Below are 23245 nucleotides of genomic sequence, written 5' to 3'. Positions count from 1 at the left end.
ACGGGTGCGTCGTCTTCACGCCGTGGGAGAGGGTTCTCTCGCTGTCCCAGGAGGGGGCGTGAGCTTGCTGACGACGTGACTGCTGCTTCCGCCCGCCTGCCACCGCCATTACTGCCAGCCCATTTCTGGATGTATCGACCATCTCGCCTTCTCCCGCGGCTGACCGACCCATGACCGATGTGCTCGGTTGGCACTGTCGGGTCATGCGCAGGGTTGCCTCGAGTCGCGGCACTGGTTCCACAATCGAGGAGGCGTGGTACTGGCGCGGGTGGCGGTGCAGTTTCTCGCACGTAGTAACCGGCGCGCCGGTTACATGACGAGTGGGCCTAGGCCTCCATGCTGGACGCGTCGAAGTCGAAAGGGTGCGCCCCCTTGGTGCTATTGCATGCCGCCTACATGGCGGTCCGCCCTTTCACCCGCTGGTCCAGACGATAGTGGAGGAATGCTTGTAACTGCTGGGCAGTTGCGCGCACCGCGCGCGGCGGTTTTGGCTCCTTCTGTCCTGGGTCAATTTGCAAGGTGCGTGGGACCCAGCCCCCGTGTCGTAGAGGGAAGACCTTGGAGCGTGTTGGAGAAGACTCAGTCCGCGACGGCTAAGGATGCAAGTGGGGAGAGTTGCCTGTAAAAGGAGGGTGACCCCCTTGGAAGGCAACCATGTCTTCGTACTCCCTTCATGTATCACGTCCTTCCACCTTCCGAGCCCCCGGATGGGGAGCGCCCGCGGTTCTTCCGCCTTGTCGTCGTTGGAGGAACGCAACTTCGCGGAAGTTGGTACCTTTCAGCCATCGTTCGGCTTCAAGGATTTTCATCAGGCGGCCCGACTGCATCCCCTCGCCGGTGGTCACCCAAGACGGTGACCACCAGTTTGAGGGTGGGGAGAAGCAAGCCGGGCTGCGGCCTCTGCCCCTCCCTCAGCTTCAAGGATGTTCATCATCAATGCTGGGGAGGGGAGTGTGCCGAGTTGGGGCCGGTCTCCGCGCGGGCAGCGGCCCGCTCCTTCCCTCAGTGATCGGGGGGAAGGGCGTTCGCCGTTCGTGGCGCTGGCAGCTGCCGCGTGTCTGGCTCTCCGGCCTGAGCGGCTTCGGCGCTGCTTCCGGTGCCACCTCCCACCGAGGCAGTCGAAAGAGGTTTCTCCGCCGACGAGATAACCGGCGCCACCCGCGGACTGACCTCCAACTCTACGGCCTTCTGCATGTCCTCGCTCCTTGGGCGGGGACGCGAGCGAGGGCCTTGTCGCAGCAGCGTCTGCCCTGAGGTCATCGCTGCTGCTGTTTGGCCGCCCGGAGCGGAAGTCGTTGTCGCTGCTGCCGGAGCGGGCGGCGATGAGCCGCCTGGGGTTTCGTCGCCCCGCAGGCCCTCCAATGTGGGGTGATTGTTCGTACCTGCGGGGGTGGAACCGGAGTTCCGTTTGTAATGGCACCTTGAATGCCGGTGTCTGTTCATTGTGGCTGTCGGGGCCTGAACATGTATGTATTTTTGGCACGGAGCCGTGTTTTTTCCTCATTTCGAGCACTAGGACTCGCCTATCGGCTAACTAAACCGCTTAACCAAGTGTGAGTTGCCTCGTGCGAAGGTGACGAGTGAGGTATCTGTATCCCGGAGGTGTAGGAGTCCCTCGGCTCGGTCGGCCTTGCTGCCCGAGGCTTCTCTTGCTTAGTTAAAGGAACCCTCGGTCGCTCTGCGGTGAGCCAGAGCCGGAGGCAGCGGTGTCAGCATGGACAGAGGCAGAGTTGGCTCGAAAAGAAGACTTCGCCAGCCGGAGCCTGGTCGGGCCGTCCACTGGCGGGACCGACGCCGGAGTCGAGTTGCCGAGGCCACGAGCCGGGCTGGTGTCCTCGGGGGACAGCTGGCTGAGGCTTCGGGGCGGCCAGGCCGAGCCATCTGCTCGGGTCGGGTCCCTGGAGGAGACCCTGGCGGTGATGGCCCGGGCGTGGTGCTGATGTCGTCTTTCGGAGCGGAGATCCTTCGCCCGTATTGCCGTCCGAGGCTCGGTCGGACTTCGCCGAAGGTGGGGTTGACGCTGAGGGTGCTGCTGCTCCCCCTCCATCGACGTCTGAGCCTGGAGGATCGGTTCGCCTGTAGTATGCATATGTTTTTTGCGGCCGCCGAGGCCCAAACATACTGTCGTCGCGTTGTAAAGCTGCGTTTCTTTTCCTCTTGTTTCGAGTATCAGGACTTATTTGTCGGTAACAGAATTGTTTGTCCGAGCGAGAGTTACTTTTCACGGAAGGTGATGAGTGAGGTATCCGTATCCCGGAGGCGTAGGAGTCCCTCGGCTCGGTCGGCCCTGCCGCTTACGTGTACTCTTACTCGTCCGTAGGATTCTGCTATCGATATAGCCGAGAAAACCCGAAGGAATCGTTTCGGCAGAAAGGTTTCCGAGCATTAAGACTTGTTCGGTCAGCGGGATCGCTTATCCGAGCGTGAGTTACTTATCGTAGAAGGTGATGAGTGAGGTATCCGTATCCCGGAGGCGTAGGAGTCCCTCGGCTCGGTCGGCCTTGGCTGCTTACATATACTCCACCGTTTTCAGGATCCCACTTTCGAAGTAGTCGAAAAGCGCGAAAGACGTTCTGGCAGAAAGACCTTTTCCGAGGAAAATTTTGACGCAAAGGGGGTTCCCCCCTTCTAGCCCCCGAGGGAGGGTCGGGCTTTGCCGAGGCAAGGCTGACCCTTCCTTGATGGTTAGACTTCATATGTAAACGAGGTATATGAACGGCTTGAAAACATCTTAAGGGTAGAAGCGACGTAGCTGTCGGATGTTCCAAGCGTTGCTGTAGACCTCGCCTTGACTGTTGGCCAGCTTGTATGTCCCGGGCTTAAGAACCTTGGCGACGACGAACGGCCCTTCCCAGGGAGGCGTGAGCTTGTGCCGCCCTCGGGCGTCTTGTCGCAGCCGAAGCACCAAGTCGCCCACCTAGAGGTCTCGGGACCGAACCCCTCGGGCGTGGTAGCGTCGCAGAGACTGCTGATACCGCGCCGAGTGTAGTAAGGCCATGTCCTGAGCCTCTTCCAGCTGGTCCAGTGAGTCTTCTCGGTTTGTTCGATTGTCTTGGTCGTCGTACGCCCTCGTCCTCGGGGAACCGTATTCTAAGTCTGTGGGCAAGATAGCCTCGGCCCCATAGACTAGAAAGAACGGTGTGAAGCACGTGGCTCGGCTCGGCGTTGTCCTCAGACTCCATATCACCGAGGGGAGTTCCTTCATCCATCGCTTGCCGAACTTGTTGAGGTCGTTGTAGATTCGTGGCTTGAGTCCTTGCAGAATCATGCCGTTGGCACGTTCTACCTGCCCATTCGTCATGGGGTGAGCCACGGCGGCCCAGTCCACCCGGATGTGGTGATCCTCGCAGAAGTCCAGGAACTTTTTGCCGGTGAACTGGGTGCCGTTGTCGGTGATGATGGAGTTCGGGACCCCAAAGCGATGGATGATGTTGGTGAAGAACGCCACCGCCTGTTCGGACCTGATGCTGTTTAGGGGTCGGACTTCGATCCACTTGGAGAATTTGTCGATGGCGACCAGCAGGTGCGTGTAGCCCCTGAGTGCCTTCTGCAAGGGACCGACGAGGTCCTGACCCCACACAACAAATGACATGGTGATGGGTATTGTCTGCAGAGCCTGGGCGGGCAGATGGGTCTGCCTTGCGTAGAATTGACACCCTTGGCAGGTGCAGACAATTCTAGTGGCGTCGGCCACCGCGGTCGGCCAGTAGAAACCTTGTCGGAAAGTGTTTCCAACAAGGGCTCGAGGCGCTGCGTGATGACCGCAAGCCCCCGAGTGTATTTCTTGTAAGAGCTCCTGGCCTTCGGTGATGGATATGCATTGCTGGAGGATGCCTGAGGGGTTGTGGTGGTAGAGCTCATTCCTGTCCCCCAGCAAGACGAACGACTTGGCGCGCCACGCCAGTAGCCGAGCTTCGGCTCGGTCGAGGGGCAGCTCTCCTCGGTGGAGATATTGCAGGTACGGGGTCTATCAATCTCGACTAGGCGGGACCCCATTCCACTCTTCCTCGACGCGCAGTGACTCACCCTCGGGGGCCGAGGGTGCCTCGGGCTGGGCCGAGGCCTTCTCAGGCTCGGGCGTGTCGTCGGTCTTGACTGAGGGTTGATGTAGGTCTCGGGAGAAGACGTCCGGGGGAACCGTTGTTCGCCCCGAGGCTATCTTAGCCAGCTCGTCCGCAGTCTCGTTGTATCGTCGGGCGACGTGGTTGAGATCGAGCCCGTAGAACTTGTCTTCCAGGCGCCGAACCTCGTCGCAGTAGGCTTCCATCTTCGGGTCGCGGCAGTGGGAGTTCTTCATGACTTGGTCGATGACAAGCTGCGAGTCACCGCGAGCATCGAGGCGTCGGACCCCTAGCTCGATGGCGATGCGCAACCCGTTGACCAGAGCCTCATACTCAGCCATGTTGTTGGACGCCGGGAAATGGAGGCGCAACACATAGCGGAGGTGCTTCCCGAGGGGCGAGATGAAGAGCAGGCCCGCGCCTGCCCCTGTTTTCATCAGCGACCCGTCGAAAAACATGGTCCAGAGTTCCGGTTGGATCAGAGCTGCCGGGAGCTGGGTGTCGACCCATTCAGCCACAAAGTCCGCCAAGACTTGGGACTTGATGGCCTTCCGAGGGGCGAACGAGATTGTCTCGCCCATGATTTCCACCGCCCACTTCGCAATCCTACCCGAGGCCTCTCGGCACTGGATGATCTCCCCCAGGGGGAAGGATGACACCACAGTCACCGGATGAGACTCGAAGCAGTGTCGCAACTTCCGCCGCGTTAGAATCACTACGTACAGCAGCTTCTGAATTTGTGGGTAGCGGATCTTGGTCTCGGACAGTACCTCACTGATGAAGTAGATCGGCCTCTGGACGGGCAATGCATGCCCTTCTTCTCGTCTCTCAACCACGATCGCGGCGCTGACCACCTGAGTGGTAGCGGCGACGTAGATCAAGAGGGCTTCTCCGGCAGCGGGAGGCACCAGGATGGGTGCGTTCGTAAGGAGCGCCTTCAGGTTCCCGAGGGCTTCCTCGGCCTCAGGGGTCCAAGTGAAGCACTCGACCTTTCTCAAGAGGCGGTACAGAGATAGGCCTCTTTCACCGAGGCACGAGATGAAGCGGCTCAGAGCCGCAAGGCATCCCATGACCCTCTGTACACCTTTCAAGTCCTTGATGGGCCTCATGTTGGTGATGGCCGCGATTTTCTCTGGGTTGGCCTCGATGCCCCGCTCGGAGACGATGAACCCCAAGAGCATGCCTCGGGGGACTCCGAAGACGCACTTCTCGGGATTGAGTTTTACGCCTCTTGCCTTGAGACACTGGAATGTCGTTTCAAGGTCGGAAAGGAGGTCAGAGGCTTTCTTCGTCTTGACTACGATGTCATCGATGTAAGCCTCGACCGTTCGACCAATGTGTTGGCCGAACACGTGGTTCATGCACCTTTGGTATGTCGCACCCGCATTCCTCAAACCAAATGGCATAGTAACGTAGCAGTACATGCCAAAAGGTGTGATGAAAGAAGTCGCGAGCTAGTCGGACTCTTTCATCCTGATTTGGTGATACCCTGAGTAGGCATCGAGGAAAGACAAGGTTTCGCACCCAGCAGTGGAATCCACGATTTGATCGATGCGAGGCAGAGGGTAGGGAACCTTCGGACATGCTTTGTTTAGACCAGTGTAGTCTACACACATCCGCCATTTCCCTCCTTTCTTTCTCACAAGCACAGGGTTGGCAAGCCATTCGAGATGGAATACCTCTTTGATGAACCCTGCAGCCATCAGCTTGTGGATCTCCTCGCCTATGGCTCTGCGCTTTTCTTCGTCGAATCGGCGCAGAGGCTGCTTCACGGGTCGGGCTCCAGCTCGGATATCCAGCGAGTGCTTGGCGACATCCCTCGGTATGCCAGGCATGTCCGAGGGACTCCACGCAAAAGACTTCAGCGTTCGCGCGGAGAAAGTCGACGAGCACTGCTTCCTATTTGGGGTCGAGCTTGGAGCCGATCCGTATCTGCTTGGAGGTGTCGTTGCTGGGGTCGAGAGGGACGGACTTAACCGTCTCTGCTGGCTCGAAGTTGCCGGCATGGCGTTTCACGTCTGGCGCCTCCTTGGAGAGGCTCTCTAGGTCGGCGATGAGGGCCTCGGATTCGGCGAGGGCCTTGGTGTACTCCATGCACTCCACGTCGCATTCGTACGCGTGTCGGTACGTGGGGCCGACGGTGATGACCCCGTTGGGGCCGACATCTTGAGCTTGAGGTAGGTGTAGTTGGGGACGGCCATGAACTTGGCGTAGCATGGCCTCCCCAGCACTGCGTGGTAGGTTCCTCGAAACCCGACCACCTCGAACATGAGGGTTTCCCTTCGGAAGTTGGAGGGAGTCCCGAAGCAGACGGGCAGATCGAGTTGTCCGAGGGGCTGGACGCGTTTTCCGGGGATGATCCCGTGAAAAGGCGCTGCGCCTGCCCGGATCGAGGACAGATCGATCCGCAGGAGCCCGAGGGTCTCGGCATAGATGATGTTGAGGCTGCTGCCTCCGTCCATGAGGACCTTGGTAAGCCTGACATTGCCGATGACGGGGTCGACAACGAGCGGATATTTCCCCGGGCTCGACACGCGGTCGGGGTGGTCGCCCCGGTCGAAGGTGATGGGCTTGTCGGACCAGTGTAGGTAGACTGGCGCCGCCACCTTTACAGAGCAGACCTCCCGACGCTCTTGCTTGCGGTGCCGAGCCGAGGCGTTCGCCACTGGCCCACCGTAGATCATGAAGCAGTCATGGACCTCGGGGAACTCCTCTGCCTTGTGATCCTCCTTCTTGTCGTTGTTGTGGGCCCTGCCACCTTCCGCAGGTGGCCCGGCCTTGTGAAAGTGGCACCGAAGCATGACGCACTCCTCAAGGGTGTGCTTGACGGGCCCCTGATGATAGGGGCACGGCTCCTTGAGCATCTTGTCGAAGAGGTTGGCACCTCTGGGAGGTTTCCGAGGGTTCTTGTACTCAGCGGCGGCGACGCGTTTCGCTTGCGACTTCTTCTTGCCTTTCTTCTTGGTGCCGCGCTGAGTGGACGCCTCGGGGACGTCTTCCGGCTGGCGGCCCAGGGGCTGCTTGTCCTTCCGGAAGATGGCCTCAACCGCCTCCTGGCCAGAGGCGAACTTGGTGGCGATGTCCATCAGCTCGCTCGCCCTGGTGGGGGTCTTGCGACCCAGCTTGCTCACCAGGTCGCGGCAGGTGGTGCCGGCGAGGAACGCGCCGATGACATCCGAGTCGGTGACGTTGGGCAGCTCGGTGCGCTGCTTCGAGAATCGCCGGATGTAGTCCCGGAGAGACTCTCCCGGCTGCTGGTGGCAGCTTCGGAGATCCCAGGAGTTCCCAGGGCGCACGTACGTGCCCTGGAAGTTGCCGGCGAAGGCTTGGACCAGGTCGTCCCAGTTGGAGATCTGCCCCGGAGGCAGATGCTCCAGCCAGGCTCGAGCGGTGTCGGAGAGGAACAGGGGGAGGTTGTGGATGATGAGGTTGTCATCGTCCGTTCCACCCAGTTGGCAGGCCAGCCGGTAGTCCGCGAGCCATAGTTCCGGCCTCGTCTCCCCCGAGTACTTTATGGTAGTAGTCGGGGTTCGAAACCGGGTTGGGAACGGCGCCCGTCATATGGCTCGGCTGAAAGCCTGCGGACTGGGTGGTTTGGGCGAGGGACTCCGATCCTCCCCGCTGTCGTAGCGTCCCCCACGCCTGGGGTGGTAGCCTCGGCGCACCTTCTCGTCAAGGTGGGCTCGACGGTTGCGGTGGTGGTGCTCGTTGCCGAGGCGACCCGGGGCCGCAGGCGCCGTGTTGCGCGTGCGCCCAGTGTGGACCGAGGCTTCCCGCATAAATCGGGAAGTCGCGGCGCGATGCTCCGAGGGGTACCCCTGCCTTCGGGAGGCAGAGCTTTCGACCCGTCGGACCGCGACATCCTCCAGGAGATTCTTGAGCTCTCCCTGGATACGCCGCCCTTCGGTGGTCGATGGTTCCGGCATCGCGCAGAGTAGTATTGCTGCTGCTGCCAGGTTCTGGCCGACCCACTGGAAGCTGGTGGCGGCCTTGCCCTGACGTCGTCGGCAATGCGGTGCTGGATGCCCTAGGGTAGATGACGCGCTTCCCCGGCCGGAGCTTGGTCTGCCCATTCCTGCCCGATGTTCCGCCGGAACGGCTCAAGCGGATTTGCTCGAGCTGTGCGTCCCGACCCCCCGCAGGGACTGGGACCACAGCTAGCTCCCAAAGGATGTCAACGCGAGGCGCAGGCCTAGGGGGATCGCCATTTTCCGGCATACCAAGATGGTTGCCTTCGCCGGGACCCCCTAGATCGACGTGGAAACATTCACGACTTGGGCCGCAGTCCTCGTTGCCGAAGCTGCGGCTACCACCGGAACAATCGGAGAGGCAGTAGTCGCATGCGGTCATGAAGTCCCGCATGGCACTGGGGTTACCGAGCCTAGAGAAATCCCAACAAAGGTCGGGCTCGTCATCTTCCTCGGAACCCGAGGGTCCGTAGGTCGAGACGGCCGTCAGTCTGTCCCAGGGCGACCGCATACGGTACCCCGGAGGGTTTGGACATGCCTCTATGAAGGCTTCCACCGAAGCGAAGTCGCTTGGTGGGTCGAGGCTGAATCCAAAAGGCACGAGATGGGAATCGGTCGGTACCTCTTGGTCGACGGGCGGTGACGAAGTCGCGTCAGGGGCGGACTGCACCGTCGTCTCAGGTACGAGGGTGACGCCCAGCAAGTCCCTTGCGAGCGTGCTGGCGTCGTCCGTCTTCTTGGGGTTGGCGTGTTGCGGGGAAACAGCGCTCGTCTTCGTCTCAGACGCGAGGTCGACGCCCGACGTGTCCCCCGTTGGGGCGCCGGCGCCGTCGACTTGCTCGACAGCCGACGAGGTGCCGCCTCCTATTTGGCCTTGGTTGCCCCGCCTCCTCCTCCGTCGGCGGGGGAGGTGACGGGACAAACCCGAATGTTGTTCTTCCGCCACGTGGGGAAGACGTCATTGATTCCGCCGCCGGCGGGCGGGCTGTCGGCCGCCATTGTCGCTGTCGCGCGGTGGAGGAAGGAGTATCATGTCGTAGCCGCCGTCGAGGGACATGAACTCAAGACTCCCGAAATGGAGAACCGTCCCGGGTTGGAAAGGTTGCTGGAGACTACCCATCTGGAGCTTGACGGGAAGCTGTTCGTCAACACGCAGCAGGCCCCTACCTGGCGCGTCAACTGTCGGTGTTTCGACCCCGGGGGGTCCCTGGACCGACGAGTAAATTGTCGCCGCGTGTCCCAGCCCAGATGGGTCGGCGCGAGATGGAGCACGAAGGGGGGAAGGAGACAGGCAAAAAAAGGGGGGGGGGAACCCGCGGCCTTCGTGTTGTCCTGCGCCCAGGTCGGGTGCGTTTGCAGTAGGGGTTTACAAGCGTCCGCGTGGGAGAGAGCGAGGGACTTACGCGTCGGCTCGTTCTCCCGCGCGGCCAACCTTCTCGTACGAGAGCCCTGGACCTTCCTTTTATAGGCGTAAGGAGAGGGTCCAGGTGTACAATGGGGGAGTAGCAGTGTGCTAACGTGTCTAGCAGAGAGGAGCTAGAGCCCTAAGTACATGCCATCGTGGAAACCAGAGAGGTTTTGGCACCCTGTTCATGTGATGTCGTGGTCGTCGGAGGAGCGCTGGAGCCTTGCGGAAGGACAACTGTCGGGGCTGTCGAGTCCTTGCTGACGTCTCCTTGCTTCCGTAATGGGCTGAGAGCCGTCGTCGTCATGGAGCACGTGGGGCGCCATCATTATTTGTTTACCGTGGCGAGCCAGATGGAACGCCGGTCTTGTTCCCCGTAGCCTGAGCTAGCTAGGAGTAGGGTAATGATGCCCCCCCTATGACATGTTCGGTCCGAGCCCTTAGGTCGGGCGAGGCGGAGGCTCCTCCGAGGTCGAGGCTGAGCCCTGGGCTCGGGCGAGGTGGAGTTCGTCGTCTTCCGGAACCGAGGTTGAGTCCGAGCCATGGGGTCGGGCGAGGCAGAGTTCGTCGTCTTCCGGAGCTGAGGCTGAGTCCGAGCCCTGGGGTCGGGCGAGGCGGAGTTCATCGTCTTCCGGAGCCGAGGCTGAGTCCGAGCCCTGGGGTCGGGCGAGGCGGAGTTCGTCGTCTTCCGGAGCCGAGGCTGAGTCCGAGCCCTGGGGTCGGGCGAGGCGGAATTCATCGTCTTCCGGAGCCGAGGCTGAGTCCGAGCCCTGGGGTCGGGCGAAGCGGAGTCCGTCGTCTTCCGGAACCGAGTCTGAGTCCGAGCCCTAGGGTCGGGCGAAGCGAAGTCCGTCGTCCAGCGTCGAGGTTGAGCCCGAGCCCTGGGGTCGGGCGAGGCGGAGCTTCCTATGGCGCCTGAGGCTGGACTTAGCTGCTGTCAGCCTCACTCTATCGAGTGGCACATCAGTCGGAGTGACGCAGGCGGCGCTGTTTTCTTGTCAGGTCGGTCAGTGGAGCGGCGAAGTGACTGCGGTCACTTCGGCTCTGCCGACTGAAGAGCGCGCGTCAGGATAAGGTGTCAGGCCATCCTTGCATTAAATGCTCCTGCGATATGGTCGGTTGGCGTGGCGATCTGGCCAATGTTGCTTCTCTGCGAAGACTGGGCCTCGGGCGAGCCGAAGGTGTGTCCGTTGCTTGAGGGGGCCCTCGGGCGAGACGTGAATCCTCCGGGGTCGACTGCCTTTGCCCGTGGCTGGGCTCAGGCGAGGCGAGATCGTGTTCCTTTAGTGGACTGAGCCTTGACCTTAATCGCACCCATCAGGCCTTTGCAGCTTTGTGCTGATACGGGTTACCAGCTGAGATTAGGAGTCTTAGGGGTACCCCTAATTATGGTCCCCGACAGAAATCGATTTCTAGTGGCGGTTTTCTTAAGGAACCGTCACTAGAAATCATTTTTATCCTTAATTTTTCGAGTTTTTCAATCGACCTCGTATGATGAAACCACCAAAATAAAAATTGTAGATTTCTAAAAGTTATGAAACTTTGTAGTTGACAATTTTTTATTTGAACTCATTTCGGTTCTCAAAAATTGAATCTAAGTATGTCAAATTTAAATATCAAATTTTGCAAACTACCTCGGATGAAAAAAGTGTCAAAATGAAAGTTGTAGAACTTCAAAAGTTATTTAACTTTGTAGTTGAAAACTTTTTTATTTGAATTCGTTTACGGTCTCAAATAAACAATTTACACTCAGTTGGTTATAATATGTGAACAAAAAAACTACAAACTAGACACAAAGCATGTCATAAGCGGATGGGTGCATGAGGGGATGCGTGAAGGTGAGGTTGACGGTTTCGATTCCTAAAAATAACCGTGCAGCGCGCGAATTTTATGGGAAAATGACGCAACTTGCGACTTCAACCTAATTTTTTGATATTGATAAGAGTGCTTATTATAAAGCAATTCTTGCAATTTTTTAAGAATTATGTTGGAGACTTGTTCTCAAATGCTATGAGTTAAGAACAAGGCAACACAGAAAATGTTAATCTATAAAGTCCTTCGTCCTTCGAAGCATTATTTCCCTTAGGATATAATGATTTTCGGACGAAGGTTATGAAGGACATACCTTCATAAACACAGCATACGATGACGAAGAATGAATCATGAGGAATATGAAGGATAACATAGACAATTATATATTATTATCAACTTATTATTATTGTGAAGAAACAGAAATAACATCGAATTACAAATGTACCTTCAGCTTGGAAGGAGATGAAAATACAGGTGTGACGCAAAAGCAAATACCAAATCAGCGTGAACAGTACGGGGGGTACTGTTCACCTATTTATAGACACGGGACACAGCCCATACAAAATTACATTCATGCCCTTTACATTTGGTAATAATTCTATAGTAATCCACCGAGGTCTGAATAGCCTTTTCATCTTTAAGTCGGTTTCATTTTCTGCTAGCACGCCGAAGCTTTCCCGCTCACATCCTCGGCGCTATATCAACCTTCGTATTATTTTAGGCTTCTCCTACTGTGATTCCGACTCGAGTCCGAAGATACCTGTTCACACATTATGCTCCAGAAATACTGTTAATTCCTGTTTTTGAGGACCTTCGTAAGCCGAAGGCCCCCAACAGTAGCCCCTCACAATATTAATTTGTTTTAAAATAATAAATTTAGATTGTGACATGGACGAAGGCTTTAAGCCGAAGGTCCGAAAAAACACCTTCCCTTTGCTAGAATAGCAACATTCACTGACAGGCGGGGTCTTTCAATTTTCAACGCACTAGGCGTATAAATAAGATCATACCGCAAGCTCATTTGGCACGCTCTCTTGCCATCTGCTCCCGCTCACTCAATTTTTAGCTCTTGCGCACCAAGATTTGCTTAGCTTTTAAGTTTTGAAGCTTCGGCATTGAAAACAATTTTTTAGTGTTTCTGAAGATGTCTGAAGATAAGAAGGCTGCTGCCGAGATGAAGCTGAGTCTCGATGAAGAGAAGAATCTGGGGTTTCTTATAGCAATGTCGAAGACCAATACAGAAAAAATCACCAAAGAGATTTTAGAAGGTTTGTCTGAAGATACTGATGACAGCGACAGTTATGATGTGGATAGTGGTGGTGAAGACTCCGAAGATCGCCCTTGGCGACCAAGCCATGCGGTTTTCGGCAAATCAAGTATCAAGGAAAATCATCTTGTCAACATGAGAGGAAGGTATTTCCGGGACTTGTCCGTTGTTAGGGCCGACGAAGGAGAAAAGACTTGTCCGAACCCTGAAGAAAATGAAGTCGTAGTGTACCGAAGCTTTTTGAAAGCTGGACTTAGATTTCCCCTGAGCAACTTTTTCGTAGAGGTGCTGAAAATATTCGAAGTCTATCTTCACCAACTTACCCCCGAAGCAATCATAAGGCTGAATATCTTCGTGTGGGCCGTGAGAAGCCAAGGTCTGGAGCCTGATGCGAAAAGTTTCTGCAATATACACGAATTATCGTACGAGACAAAACCTTGGGGTAAGGAACAGTATCACAATAATTTTGGCTGCTACAGTTTCGTTTCTCGGTCTGGGTCAAGCTGTCCCGTGCCAACCTTTCGGAAGAGATGGCCCGGCGACTGGATGACAGAATGGTTTTATGTGAAGAATGACCTGACAGTACGGGAAGATATCAAAGGTATAATTATGCGCCCTATTTGGCAAAGCTTCGGCCTGCGGAGGCCGAAGGTTGAAATGAATGAAGCTGCCGAAGAATGCCAGAGAGCCTTCGGTGTTATTTGTTCTTTTATTGGAACGAGAGATTTGGTACAAGAGCATATTGCCTTCAGAGTATGGCCGCTCGCGGAGAAATGGGAAATGCCGCAAGAAACCATAAAGGAGGCTGACGAAGGTGGACTTATCAGGCTGAAATATACTTTCAAGTTCGGAGATAAATTCGTTGAGCCAGATGATGACTGGCTAAAAAGCATTGAAAATTTAAGTGATGAACTGCTTGGGGCTTACTCGAAGGCCGAAGATACTGCATTGTCAGCAGCCTTCGGAGGCCGAAAAAAGAAAAGACTGAACCGGGTGTTTGACGCAATCGGGTTTGTCTACCCTGATTATCGTTATCCCATTCGAGGGCAGAAAAGAAAAAGTACAACCTCTGCGAAAGAAGAAGCTGCAACTGCTTCTAGTGAGCCAGCACCGAAAAGGAAAAGGATAAAGGTCCTCACACATCGGCCACGCTATATTGAACTAGCCTCGGTGCCTGAGTTCGCCGGAGAAACCTCTTCGGCCACCGAAGCTGAAAAGCCAATCAAGCCAACCTTGCTGCCAGAAGTCGCAGAAATGGCCGAAGCGCCAACAAAAACAGAATTGGAAAAACCAAAGATTTTGTTATCAGAAACCAAAGAGATGGCCGAAGCGCCATCGTCAGAAAAAATGGAAGAAGCAAAAGTATCAGCTGAAGGATAAAAAATATCAGAAGTTTTAAGTCCTTCAGCAAATGTTGAGACAACAAAAATCCAAAAGGGGCCAGCGGTGACTCCGAAAAGGAAGAGAATGGTCAATGTGTTAGATGTTCTGGAAACAATTAAATCTTCAAGCACACCTCCGAAGAAGACTGTTGCAACTTCCGAAGCGAAATCTGAAATTTCTGATACTAAGGCTCTAGAGAAAGAAACTGAAGCTGAAGCTGGGCCCTCAGAGCCCACGAAAGTAAAATCCTTGGAAACCGAGGAAGAAAGAATAACGGAGCCAATTCTTGCTGAAGAAATCAGTGCTGTTGCCCCCGAAGCATCCCCCAAAGTCCTTGATTATATTGTTCGTCATGCTTCGGGGAAAAAATTATCGGAAAAAGAAAAGCAAGAGGCCCAGCTTTACGCCCAAAAACTGAAGTATCCAAAGGGGGCGTTAATATTCAACGGCAGTGGAGAAGAGGACTTTTTGTATTATCTCCCTGACAGCAAGGAGATTTCTGTCTGTCGGGAGATGAGCAAGAGCTTCGGATTCCCAACACTAGAAGACGGGCTCTCAGTGCTGTCGAAAAACGATCTGGCCGACAGCCTGACATACAATAGCTTAAAGGTACAAAAAATGAGATCTTTGCACTTTTTCTTGAGACCAAAATTTTTCGTTTGCTTAAATCTATTGACACACACACATTCTTCTTTGCATGGCCTTATACTTAGCAATGCCCTCAGGGCCCAAAAAGATGCCGAAGACGAAGGGTGCGCTATTGCCCTGAGCAACCTTCGTTCCGAAGTAATTGAACTAAGGAACGACGATATCGAAAAAGATAAAATATTACATTCATTGATAAATAGAATAAAAGAAGACGAGGCTACTTTTAAAGGTCAAGCTGAGTCTCAGAAGCGTGAAATTGAAGATCTTCGAAAACAACTGGCCAGAGCCAAAGAGGAACGCATACTTGAAGAAACGAAGCGAGAACTTAGCGACCAATGGGCAAATCATTTAGAGGGAACTGTTGAAGAGCTTCGTTCGTCCAAGAAAAGATGCTACAACAAATCTATGGAGTGTGTCAAGAAGTTGAAAGCTAGCTTCGCCAGCGTCGGCGCATTCTCGAGCGAAGAAAACTTTACAAGAGGCAACCCCGAAGGTCCCATCGAATGGATCGATCACGAAGCTGAGGCCTTCGAGGAAATTTTAAATAGCCGCGGAGACATATGTGCTTTCTCGGGTGCCAGGGGAATTGCCACTATTTTGGAGAAAAAGGGCTGCGAGCATGTAAAGATTTTAGCGCAATCCGAAGCTGCCTTGTCCTTCGGAGATGCAAGAGATCCTTCGGCCGAAGCTAGCATGGTTGGTGGAAAATTTTTCACCGATGTCTGGGATAATGGTGGCCGAGAAATAGCCCGAGAAATTATTCGAAAAAGCGAAAAGGGCATTCACGATGCTAGAGAAGTAGCTGAGGCTGCTGAAAAAGCGCAGAGCCCGAAGGGCAAATAGGTATTAACTAATGGTTTTTATTGTGTTGTAATTTTAGATTTTAAACTTCGTTCGCAATTTGTAATAGCAACGTAGCCGTATCCTGTCCTCCTTCAGATCCTACTAAAGCGTCTCCGGGCCCTCACCCGAAAGGAGACGACGAAATTAAAAAGATGGCTGAAGCTATCATGGATGAAGTTGTTAATCGGCTCCTGAACGAGGCTGTAGAAGTTGTTTTGAGAGAAGATTAAGTACTATTGTAAAAACTTCTGAAACGTAATATGTGTAACATTTTGTAACCCTGAATGTAATATACCTGTTTTTATTGTTCAATTCTTTACGATGCATGAAATTTTACACACGTACCGTTTTTGAGTCTTTGACGAAAAAACACCTTCCCTTCTTTTCATGCTTCGTGAAGAAGAATTTTTATTTGCCACAACAATATCCGTAGTGTTCTGATGAATAATATCCAAGCTTCGTGAAGATATTTTCCGAAGCTACACTTCCGAAGATCAATAGTGTATCTCCTTGTGACTTAGCATGATTTTCCCCTTTTTCAAAACATTCTTCTGAAGATCGATATTGTGTCCGCCTCTTGTGCCATATGCAGCATGATGTATGATGCTTATGCTATGCGAAATGATGCGATGATGTTATGTTATGCAAGGTGGTGTTTATTCCGAAGATACACACACATCCCTGCGATAAAACACATAATCTTTTTGAATCAGCGTTGACTTTTTGCTATAAGCCTCCCTTAGGAGCTTCTTCGCCTTTTACTTCAGCGGAATCAGCGTTTATTTTTTGCTGTAAGCCTCCCTTAGGAGCTTCTTCGCCTTTTACTTTCAGTGGTATTCGCGTTGACTTTTCGCGCTTCGCCTTTTACTTAGGCGGTATCAGCGTTGACTTTTCGCTGTAAGCTCTGCATTCCCTTTGGAACGACTTTGGAGCAAAAAACTTACACTACGCTCCCTTTGGAACGACTTTTTGTGACTTCGGCAAACTTACTCTGCGTTCCTTAAAACGACTTTTTGTTGCTTCGAAGAATTTTTTGATAATTCAAAGGTCCTCCTTGTTATCGCAAATCTTTAAGCTTCAATGACTTAAGCCTGTGAAGAAAATATATTTTCCTTGTGGCAAAGAACGAAACTATTACATGAAATTTGAAAAATGTCCTTTATTACACGGAAAATAAAACTGAATGAAAAAGACTGCTATCAAGGTAGGATATTTGTCAATAGATGTGCTTCGACTCTGGCACAGTGCTGTTGACTGTGCGAGCTTCGGACTGTTCTCTGAAGTCCCTTTGGTGTGGGCCATATTGGCTCCCTTCTGGCTGTTGGCCTTGTTGCAGCGGTGGTGGAGGCGGAGGCTGTTGCCAAGAAGCTTGAGGTTGACTCGCCGAAGCAACAGAAACTGCAGGGTGGTTGCCTACATATTCTGGGATGTAAGGCGAATGATACGAAGCAGTGTGCATGACCTGCTTCGGCTGAGCCTGTTGTGCTGCAGCTTCGGCTATTTCCTTTTGCTTCTGGATGGTAACATGGCACATCCTGGTGGTATGGCCCTTGTTCTCACCACAAAATAAGCAAAAAATTCTTCTTGGTTGATCTCCAAATCTTCCGCCGAAGCCCCTGGCGCCTCTGCCTCTTGGAGCTGGTGGTCGGAAGGAGCCTTGCTGTTGCCCCGAAGCCTGTGAGGAGCACTGTGGCCTTTGCTGCTGGCTTCCCCTATCATCATTTTGAGTAGAGTTATGGATTGACCTAACGTGCCTCGGATAGAATCTTCCTCCGAAGCCCCTGGTCATTTCAGAAAACCTGAAAGCCTCCTCCCTTCTTTGGCGAAAATCATTATCGGCCCAAATGTACTCGTCCATCTTCTGGAGCAGCTTCTCCAAAGTTTGAGGAGGCTTCCTAGCGAAGTACTGAGCTGAAGGTCCTGGCCGAAGCCCCTTGATCATGGCCTCAATGACAATTTCGTTGGGCACTGTTGGTGCCTGTGCCCTCAAACGCAAGAACCTCCGGACGTACGCCTGAAGGTACTCTTCGTGATCCTGGGTGCACTGGAATAGAGCTTGAGCAGTGACCGGCTTCGTCTGAAACCCTTGGAAGCTGGTTAACAACAAGTCCTTCAGCTTTTGCCATGAAGTGATCGTTCCTGGTCGAAGGGAGGAGTACCAGGTTTGAGCAACACTCCTGACAGCCATAACAAAAGATTTGGCCATGACTGCAACATTGCCACCATACGAAGATACTGTTGCTTCGTAGCTCATCAAAAACTGCTTCGGGTCTGAGTGGCCATCGAATATGGGAAGCTGAGGCGGCTTGTAGGACGGAGGCCAAGGTGTAGCCTGCAGCTCAGCGGACAGAGGAGAAGCATCATCAAAAACAAAATTCCCATGATGGAAATTGTCATACCAGTCATCTTCGTTGAGGAAACCCTCCTGATGAAGGTCTTGGTGCTGAGGCCTTCGGTGTTGCTCATCCTGAGTAAGATGACGAACTTCTTCAGAGGCTTCGTCTATCTGCCTTTGCAGTTCAGCTAGCCTGGCCACCTTTTCCTTCTTCCTCTGCACCTGTTGATGAAGCATCTCCATGTCTCTGATTTCTTGGTCTATCTCATCCTCTGGCGGTGTCGGGCTAACAGCCTTCCTTTTCTGGCTTTGGGCCTCCCAAAGGGAGACAGTCTCCTGATTGTGGTCCAGCGGTTGCAGAGCTGCAGCCCCAATTGCTGAAGCTTTCTTCGGCGCCATAGCGAAGGTTTATGATCGCCGAAGGTGTTCAAAAACTCAAAGAGTGGAAGTGAGTTCACCGGAGGTGGGCGCCAATGTTGGAGACTTGTTCTCAAATGCTATGAGTTAAGAACAAGGCAACACAGAAAATGTTAATCTATAAAGTCCTTCGTCCTTCGAAGCATTATTTCCCTTAGGATATAATGATTTTCGGACGAAGGTTATGAAGGACATACCTTCATAAACACAGCATACGATGACGAAGAATGAATCATGAGGAATATGAAGGATAACATAGACAATTATATATTATTATCAACTTATTATTATTGTGAAGAAACAGAAATAACATCGAATTACAAATGTACCTTCAGCTTGGAAGGAGATGAAAATACAGGTGTGACGCAAAAGCAAATGCCAAATCAGCGTGAACAGTACGGGGGTACTGTTCACCTATTTATAGACACGGGACACAGCCCATACAAAATTACATTCATGCCCTTTACATTTGGTAATAATTCTATAGTAATCCACCGAGGTCTGAATAGCCTTTTCATCTTTAAGTCGGTTTCATTTTCTGCTAGCACGCCGAAGCTTTCCCGCTCACATCCTCGGCGCTATATCAACCTTCGTATTATTTTAGGCTTCTCCTACTGTGATTCCGACTCGAGTCCGAAGATACCTGTTCACACATTATGCTCCAGAAATACTGTTAATTCCTGTTTTTGAGGACCTTCGTAAGCCGAAGGCCCCCAACAAATTAATTTTTGCATTTTTAGGTGTCAAAATATAGAAAACCCATCCTAGTGGATCCGTGTGGTAAGGGAAAATGGGTAATCTATTCTTATAAAAAAATAGAGATTATGTAATGCTTACTCTCAAACTTTTTGTTTATACAGTAGCGATATTCTTTATTTCCCCCTTTATCTTTGGATTCTTATCAACGGAGACAGGCGGGCGGGTCCTCTTCTTAAATAATTGTTTTGTTATTTTTAAAACCCGTTTAATGTTTCTGAAAATAATTTTTATTAGCGGTTTTATTACGTCGTCCGCAAGTAGAAATCGATTTCCACTGACGATTTTCTTAACTCAACCGCCAGTGGAAATCGATTTGCATTGACGGTCCTGTTACCCGCCTGTAAAAATGATGATTTCTACTGGCCCTTAGCACCGACGGTTATAAGAAACGCTTGTGAAAATAAGTTTATAACCGTTACTATAGAGCTTCTTTGTACTAGTGAGAGCAACATCTTTTCTTTCAGCAAATCCGGATTGGAAACTAGCAAAGAGTTCATCATTTTTTTTGTTGAGTCTTTATGAAATGGTCAAAAAAAGCTAGACAGTGTCTTTCTTTTGTATGAATGGAAGAAAGCCCGGTGTGGTGTGTAAACTAAACCATGACTTCATATTAGGCTATATATGTTTCACACCTCTAAAATTAATAGTTAACAACTTTTTTATTTGAACTCATTTTGGTTCTCAAAAATTGAATTTAAGTATGTCAAATTTAAAATTCAAATTTTGCAAACGACTTCGGACGAAAAAAGTGTAAAAATAAAAGTTGTAGAATTTCAAAAGTTATTCAACTTTTATAGTTGACAACTTTTTATTTGAATTCATTTACGGTGTCAAACAAGCAATTTACACTCAGTTGGTTGTAATATGTGAAAAAAACTACAAACTAGACATAAAACATGCCATAGATAGAGTGGTAGTGGAGGGCACACACGAGAGTGTGATCAACAGTTTGATTCCTAGAGGCAGGTGGGATGGGTCCTCTCAAATAAATTTTTTGCTATTTTAAAAACTTGTTTAATGTTTCTGAAAATAATTTTCACTAGTGGTTTTATTAAGTCGACCGCAAGTGGAAATCGATTTCTACTGGTGGTTTTCTTAACTCCGCCGCCAGTGGAAATCGAATTTCACTGGTGGTACTCAGTTACCCGTCTGTAAAAATGATGATTTCTACTTGCCTCTAGCACCGACAGTTCTAAGAAACACCAGTGAAAATAGGTTCACAACCGTCACTATAGAGCTTATGTGTACTACTGGTTCATTCCTTAGAGCATCTCCAAGGAACTCTTCATTTCCGGCTCTCTATTTGGCTCTCTATTTAGCTTTCCATAAAGACTACGCTCTATATGTATCATCTCCCTCCAGTACACTACTTATCTAGTTTGGTTAGTCAGAGTGGCTATCCAAGTTTGGCTAGTGAGAGAGCCAATTTGGAGAGTTAGATAGCTTGGTGGGTTAGATGACTAGTCTGTTGGAAAAATATTTTGTTGTTTAGTAGCTAAAATTTAGCTTGAATAATAAGAGAGCAATTGCTTTTTTAGCATGTGTTGACGCCTTTTCGGAGCGCCAAACACTCAACAAGAACCGTGGCGGTGCCCTCTGCACAGGGGCGGACGGTCCGCGCGTAGGGGCCGGACGGTCCGCGGCCTGGTGCGAGGCGCGGTGGTGCTCTCTGCGCAAGGGCGGACTGTCCGCGGCCTGGGGCCGGACGGTCCGCGGCCTGGTGCGCTGCTGGGACTTCTGCCTGACGGCCGGACGGTCCGCGCCCTGGGGCCGGACGGTCCGCACGTACGCAGGGACGGCGGAAGATCGCCGACGGCGCCTGGATCTCGCTCCCGGGAGGGACCCCGTCGGGGAGTAGAGATCCTAGGTGGTGTCTAGGCTCGGGCAGGCCGACCTAGACTCCTCTAATCGACGTAGAGTCGAGGAGAGACGGAGAATTTGGGGATCGAGTGGCTAAACCTAAACTAGACTAGAACTACTCCTAGGATAAAATGCGAATGAAAGTTGTATTGATTCGATTGTTGATTATTCCAAATCGGTCGTAGACCTCTCTATTTATAGAGGAGGGGGGCTGGACCCTTTACACAACTGATTCCGAGCTAATCCCGCGAATATAGCTAACAACCGTAGCACAAAACTCGGAACCCTAATCTGTTCTGCGCACGCGCGGACCGTCCGGCCCACAGGCGCGGACTGTCCGGACCGCGGACCGTCCGGCCTCAGGGCCGGACCGTCCGCAACTCTCTTTTTTGGTTCGAACATATGCCCCCCTGCCTTTTGGTGGAGCTGGGCGAACCAAAAGCAACTAACTCGATGTGATCACATCGGTTCTCTTAGGCATCTTGCCACATACTAGGATGGTACTGTTTGAGGAAACGCCCATTCAAAGCCTTTGATAAATCCTTGCCTTGTAATGTTTGTAGCAAATAGGCGTTACCAGACATTACCTGTTTTACTTTATAAGGACCTTCCCAGCTTGGCGACCATTTCCCAAACTTCCGGTCTTTATTCCTTAGAGGTAGGATGGTCTTCCACACCAGATCCCCTACTTGAAATGACTTTGCTTTGACTTTCTTATTGTAGGCCCTGGCTACCATAATCTTGTCGTTTTCTATTGCTCCCAAAGCTATCACCCTCTTGTCGGTCACCTCATCAATATTATCCATCATTGAATTATAATAATCAGTGACAGTTAGATCATTTTGTCTGGCGAATCTGACAGCATTCAAACTTATTTCCACAGGCAATACTGCTTCCTGCCCATAGACAAGCTCAAAAGGAGATACTTTAGTAGCACTATGTTTAGATATTCTATGAGCCCATAAAGCTTCGGACAAAATCTTATGCCAATGTTTAGGATTATCAGATATCTTCTTTTTTATCAAATTAATCAATGTCCTATTACTAGACTCGGCCTGTCCATTGGCCTGAGCATAATATGGAGATGAATTAAGTAGTTTAATTCTGTATAATTCAGCAAATTCACGTACCTCCTTTGACATAAAAGAAGTCCCTTGATCTGTAGTCAAGGTCTGGGGAATGCCGAATCTATGAATAATATGCTCAGTTATGAACTCAATTACCTCCTTGTGCGTCATGTTTTTCAGAGCAACGGCTTCAGTCCATTTGGTAAAGTAGTCAGTGGCAACTAACACGAACCGATGCCCCTTCGATGATGAAGGATGAATTTCTCCAATAAAGTCTAATCCCCATCCTCTGAAAGGCCAAGGCTTGATAATAGGATGTAATTCGGCTGCAGGGACCAACTGTAGGTCACCGAATTTTTGACACACTTGGCAACCCTTGTAGTACTTGAAACAATCAGCTATCATGTTAGGCCAATAAAAACCAGACCTTCGCAACAACCACTTCATCTTTGGAGCTGATTGATGAGTACCGCAAATCCCTTCATGTACTTCGGCCATGGCTAATATAGCATCATCTGGGCCCAAGCACTTAAGCAGAATGTCATTGACTGTTTGGCGGTAAAGTTCATCACTCATCAAAACATACTTGAAAGCTGTTCGCCGAATGTTCTTATCTGTTTTGATATTAGGATTTCGTAAATAATTAAATATAGGTGTCCTCCAATCGCTTGTATCGGCTTCATTGTCAGCCGAATCGATTAAGAGAACATTTCTGGTAACCCCGGACGGTCCGGCGCCATCACGCGGACGGTCCGCGACCTGGGAATTTGGCTCTGCACTGGTTATCAGATTTTCGATCTTGTGAAATTTTCCTCTCTTTATCCGATAACCTGATGCATCTTGTGCCAAATCGTTAGCTCTATGATTCTCAACTCTAGAGATATGCCGAATACTGAATTCATCAAAAGAATGGATTATGCTCCAACATTTCTCAAGGTAACTATTTAGAGTACCATCAAGACATTGACATTCTTCTAACACTTGTTGGACAACCAGCTGAGAATCACCAAATACCTCCACATGTTTTACTCCCATACCATTTAACAGTTCTAAACCGAATAGGAGGGCCTCATATTCAGCTTGATTATTAGTGCAATACGTTTTCAATCGGCTAGAGAAGTCAAAGGAGACATTACTTAGTGAAACAAGCACAATGCCAATTCCTTGCCCTTCATTGCAAACCGATCCATCAAAATATAAAGTCCAAGGAGTAATAGTGAGGTATGACATGTCTAGTTCATGAATATCATTAACCCGATGTTCTACAATGAAATCCGCTATGACTTGGCCCTTCATAGATTTCAATGGTTCATAGGCCAAGTCATATTCTACGAGTGCATAAGCCCACTTACCAATTCTACCACTCATAATTGGGTTATGCAACATGTATTTGATCACATCGGCTTGACCAGAAACAGTG

The sequence above is a fragment of the Zea mays genome, chromosome 3 (assembly GCF_902167145.1).
Source record: "Zea mays cultivar B73 chromosome 3, Zm-B73-REFERENCE-NAM-5.0, whole genome shotgun sequence".
Taxonomy (NCBI): Eukaryota; Viridiplantae; Streptophyta; class Magnoliopsida; order Poales; family Poaceae; genus Zea; species Zea mays.
Note: the sequence above shows the minus strand (reverse complement) of the source record.